The following is a 6,069-nucleotide window of genomic DNA, read 5'->3' as shown; positions in this document are numbered from 1 at the left end:
ATCTGTGTATCCATCGATAAAATTTTGTTTATGAGGAGGTGCATAATGATGATGGAAACATGCTCAAAAATTTTTAGGTCCATCCATTCTACCATTTGGGAGATATTGACAAAACAAGTCGATTACAAAAGGTTGTCCTTTAAACCTACATGATTCCTTGAAAACCTATAGGATCCTATAGGAGATCCTATACAACCCTCCACATCCATCAGAGAAACATGACAAGGGGATTAAACAAGAGGGAATCCACTAGCACAATGGGGATTCATCAGCATCACCATCCAGTACATCCACATCAAGGAACAACATTAGAGAAGAAAGAGGAAAACACATGCAACAAATACAAGCAAGAATTTCACTCTCCAACAAACAACGTCTATAGGAAGGCCATCAGGTAGGTACAAGTATGCAATATTCTTGACCTCTTCTCTTGAGCATATTATAGTTATAAACTTGTTGTCAATGCATGAGAGATGAGGTTTGATAAGCTAAGGATGGGTCAACAATCTTAGCCACCTTCAACTAGTTAATTGTAGCTCACTCCTTCACTCATGGAATATTGAAAAGTCAAATTATGAACGGTGATGATTTCAAGGAATGAGGACAACAGTTAAAAGAAGAAATTTTTGCAAAGGTGAAAGTCACCACAACACTCCAAGCCCTCCATCCACTTCATATTCACTATCTATTCATCTTTCATCCATCCCATTTAACTCTTGAAGAAAAAACAAACAGAGCATCCTCTCCATTTTCACAAACCTACACTACCCTCTTTGAGTGCTAGCATCACCATCCAATCCATCTTCAACATTTCTCATCACTCCCATATAGTTAGAAGACCCTGAAAGAGGAGGAATGACTACTACAAGAAGGAAAATGTTGCTACAAGAAGGAAGAAATGAACAAATTATGTTAGACCCAAAGATGGTAGAGCTTAAGAGAGACCTAATAAAAATAGATAACTCCAAGGCCATTAGGCAGTCATCTAGGCCACAAGAGAGAAGAGGAAGGCAAGAGAAGGAAATGAGGGATTCACCATCGAAACAAAACTCAAACTGCATTGATGAAAAAATGCTTTCCAAGAGGTCTCCAATCTTTGTCTACCTTTTGTCCAAGACCTAAAAATGGGAAAAGGCATGGGAGTGAAGGTGAGGGCCTGTTTTAGGCTCAAAATATCATTTATGCTCAAAAGCATTTCCTGTGGTTTTAACAGGGTTTCTTGTAGGTTTCCTGTAGTTTTGACAGGAATTACTATTGGATGTCCTAGTTCTCATCTAAATGCATTTTGAAGGCGTTAGAGGTGTCCAAATGGTGGAACAAGGTAGCAAAAGGCTGATAAGGGTGTGGAAGACCTTGCCAAACTGAAAAATATTCATGAACCCATCTTGAATAAGGGGAAGAAGGGAATCTAATGGTCTCAAGGAACAATGATTTTTTCTTTGTAAAAATATGTTTTTGGGCTTGTCCTCGTAGAACTTGCAGCCAATATTCTTAATGCATAAGAGAGAGGTCACTAGGGCCATAGATGAGGCACAATGAGGTCACTAAGTTGCTCAGAGGATGAGAAACATTTTCAGCACAGGGTATGATGGGCCTCTAAAGTAGACATAAATTAGGGCATATGACCATCCTTCAGCACATTAAACCTCCCTTTCTACATTAGATAATGTATTTTTAACTTTAATATATTCATTAGGAACATTTATGAATAATTGCATATTTGTGCCTAATATTATTTATTTTTGTTGAATATTATGAGAATATTGGGCAGATTATGAAGATTTGGAGGAGGAGATAATTTAGGGACTTGTTCCCTACCACAGGAGGTTCAATAATAAATAATAAATCAACAAGATATTATAGAATTAATTCATAGATTGTGGAACTCCAATGATTGAGAAAATCAAGGAATGTGTTCCGTGCCATTTAATGCAGATTCCTAGTATTGGGGACCAGATCCACTAATCAAGGGATTTTTGTGGGGAAAGCTTCCTCCATTCATGGGAAATGATTCCTAATCATTTGTATAAGTACCAAGTCGAATTTGCCTCTAGATAGAGGTTTTCATTAGTTTTAGTGTGGAGAGAACTTGTATTTTTTCATCTCCATTGTATTTTCTTGCGGGGATGTAATTTTATTAATGAAAATAATGAGGATTGGTGTGATGTTTAGCTTCTAAATCTTGTTCTCCTCCATATATATCTGAGTTTCGTTGGGCTTGGCCATCCCAGGAGCCTCAAATCCCTTTTTTATCATTTTCTTTTCTTCTTTTCACTCCTTATTCACATGCATCTCTAGTTTTTATTTCTTTCGACTTCTACATTTAGTATTGATGATTTTTTGTTGTAGGATTGAGTTAAATGATTAATGAAAGTTATTTTGCAGGATCACAAGTATTATTTCATATTTGGAAAATCTTTGGAAGTTCATAGTAATCATTGAGCTAGTTGGATTAGTCTTCTGATTCCCAAATCTAGATTTCTGGAACTCCTTTATGGCAAAGAAGAGTAAATTTCTGCTATTTTTTAGAGCATGCTAACTATCTCCAATCAAGTTGGTTCCACTTGAATTAGATCAAAAAAAAATTATAGTTCATAACAAAAATTACCCCATTGGATTTTCACTTGATTAGGTTAGGCATTTTTTAGATTTACTATCTCACTAGTTCTCGAATTTCTAGGATTTCGACTAGTAATATTTTTCTTTTTTTTAGCATGGGCCAATAGCAGTATTTTTGAGTGATTCCATTTGGAATGGGGACCTAAGACATCCTATTTAATAAAAGAAATTGTCCCATCCAATTTGGATTTGATTTTCATGGTCATTCGGTGAATTATAATAAATCTATACATCCTGAAAGAAATGACTATAGCACCTTGTAGGAAATCCTGTTTTCAGCCTGATTTGAGAAAAATCATCATTGAAGCTAGGATTAGGCCTCTACTTGACCTCCATTCCATCAAGACTAATTTAACCCTCTTGCTCCAAACTTAGGTCAACGTTTTTCTAGTTTTCAAGAGTAGGATTTGATTTCCATTTCTTCTATCTTAAGTCTTACATTAGATCTCATCAATGCTTTATATCATTCTACAAAATTTTCCTCATGCATGAAGTAAACAGCTAGCTCATGAAATTATGTTTCCTTTAGATAATTGAATTTCTTCTTGTTTGCATGATTTTTGGGTAAATGTCAATGTGTGATGTAGTGCAAGTGTTTCAGGAGTACAGAGAAATTTCATAGTCAGGAACCTCATCTGAACTTCATCCACCCATGGTCCTCACTTTCTTTCACTAAACCCTCACCAATTTCATCATTTCAAAAGGAAAATTCTCCAAGATTTTTGAGCAAATCCATTCATCTCTCAACTTTGGTTTTTGTGGAGTACTAAAAAGGTATGTTTTTGATGATCATTTCAATGGCTTTTCAGTGGAACTTGTGAAACAATAAAGAATTATAACAAAATATGTGAGATTAGTATGCAAGACTTAACCACTGATAGTTGTCATTCTGCTGTGCAGGAAGGGGTAAAATCGAGGAGCTGTTGTTCCAAAGAAAAAGACAAGAACAAGGTAACTGTTGTCCCTTTGACGAAGGACCGAGTGCAAACGAGGCTAAGTAGGTTGAAGCAAACCGGTCTGGAAAAGGAGGAGAAGACACCAGCTTGGCGGAGGAGAAAAGAAGTGATTAAGGATTAACAGTTTGGTGAATCCCTCAGGATCTTTGATCCTGAGGGATCGCTGCTTTATTTATCTTATTACTTAGACATCTCCGCCGTCACCCTTATATAATGGGACGGCACTGTTAGCTTTGGGGGATTATGCTTTTATGTAACTTTCTGTTAAAGATCGAACTTTGATCGTCGAGTCTCGTTGAACTTGGGTCATTGTACTTTTTGTTTTATGCATTAATATAAACTTGGTGATTATCTTATCGTTGCGTCTAGATTAACTTAAAGCGGTGTACCCTTGGAGGCTAAGGGCCCGTCCCCGAAGGACACTTGCTTCTATATCACTACGATTTGATTTTTGCGTGGTTTGCTTATAGTCATTATTTGGTAATCTCATATGCTTTATATGTTACATCATATGCTCTGTTAAGATTCGTTCATTAAGCTTTTTACAGACAAGAACTGTTGTATTGACTCTGCATTATATCACTAATCCTTTCAAAGTTGATTGAATATTATTAGTCTTGACTGAACATTGTTACTATTTTGTTACAGAGCTCTTATGTTGTATATTCGTGTTATGGAATTTATCTGAAAGTTGTATTCTTTACGATTCAGGAGTAATGCTGTTCCATTTTGAAACGCAGTTGTATTCCTGTTGATGATGATTGATGCTAGATCAGATTACTCTTCAAGTGTGTTGTGTGTGTGTATGATTTCCAAACGCTGTTCCATAACTTATTAGTAATTAATGTTGTTCCATTAGTGCGTACTGCTTGATTTGCCTGGAGAATGAAAGATTGTTGTTTGATTACAACGAGTGCATTTGAGTTAATAGGATAAAGCTTGATTACTGCTCGCGAGATTTAGTTGTTCGATTGTTGTTCCATTTTAGAATTGCTGTTCCATTTTAGCATTTCTGTTCCATTCCAGATTTGCTGTTTGATTTCTTATTTGCTGTTCCATTTTTCTACCTGCCATTTCATTTACTCGCATTTTTTGTTTTGGTGTGAGAGACGATCTGTGGTTGTAGTGAGCCTTGGCATTTACTGTCTAGCTCCCAAACCCGTGGTCCATGCTCTAATTTCCTTTCCATCAGTTTCCAAAGGGATGGGCTATTATTGTCGAACCCTTGACTGATAAGTTGCCTAGTTTTAGAGTGTGTGATTTATTCATTTGAAGTAAGTTAGTTATAGACAAGCATCCGTTTACTCTTGTATTTTTGTTAAACGTTGTACTACTAGCATTACTCTGACAAGTGATAGCCTCAGACTGAGTCACTCTTTAAAATAACAAAACACTCCCGGATTGACATATTAATGTGAGGTAATTAGAGGTGAAAGAGACCCTTTTTATAGCTCTACATTTTGGTGCCGTTGACGGGGAAAGAGTGTAGCCATTTGTCTTTTTCAGAGTAGTCTACGAACCTGCTAGGGAAGAGTTGGATCTTAAAAACGGAAGGTAAGAACCTGCGTGCGGAACATGTAAAAGCCCTGCTCCACTGTCCACTTTCCTAACAGATTTGTTGTTGCTTTGTTTGAATAGAATTTAGTAGTTCATTTGAGTGCATGACTAAGCAGAAAAAACCAGAAAAGAATATTAAGCTTCCATCCAAACCCGAAAAAGCTAAGGGGCCGGTGACCCTTGGCCGAACGACCTTCATAGACGAAATCTATAAGAAAACAAAATCTCAGCCATCAGTAGGCCCCAGGAAAATCATTTCTAAACAACCTACTAGTTCCCTTCAGGCCACAGGATCACCATCTGTAGCCTTTGCTGAGGTGCATAATCAAATTGAAGAGCAGGACTTTCAAGAAATTGAAAATTATACTCCAGAACTATTGCAGGAAGGGAATTTCAGCAACTTTTGTGAAGGAGAAGGAGAAACAGGGGAAACCGAGGAACCAAAATCTCCCATCAGAAAAGATCAGCCATTAAACAGCCTAGATAAGGGGAGCGCTGTGAAAATCATTGTTGAAGGAGTCCAATCAATAGGTATTGCCCTTATCCCAGATAAAGGAAGTGCCATTAAAACTATCCCTGCCAAAACCGTTCCCTCTCAACCTAGGAATACCCTCCTAGATATCCCAGAAGTTTATTGGCATATATTCGATCCTATGGCTCAAAACCAGCCAAATACTGAAACCTCTACATTACAATATCCTATAGTGGATTCTGCAGCAAATGCACCCATGAAAGCTATCCCTCTTCAACATATCCCTACATTTCACAGTCTCACATCAGAAGATTCAGATGCATTTTTATTCGAATTCGATGTGTTGTGCAGGGGATATGATTACACCACCGATCCCCAGAAATTGAAATTATTCCCCTCTACATTAAAAGGGGGTGCTTTAAGATGGTTTATGGGACTAGGTGGTGGGGTTATCAACAATTGGGA

The sequence above is a fragment of the Pinus tabuliformis genome, chromosome 9 (genome assembly GCF_031772625.1).
Source record: "Pinus tabuliformis cultivar Carrire ecotype Pingquan chromosome 9, CPIR1, whole genome shotgun sequence".
Classification (NCBI taxonomy): Eukaryota; Viridiplantae; Streptophyta; class Pinopsida; order Pinales; family Pinaceae; genus Pinus; species Pinus tabuliformis.
Note: the sequence above shows the minus strand (reverse complement) of the source record.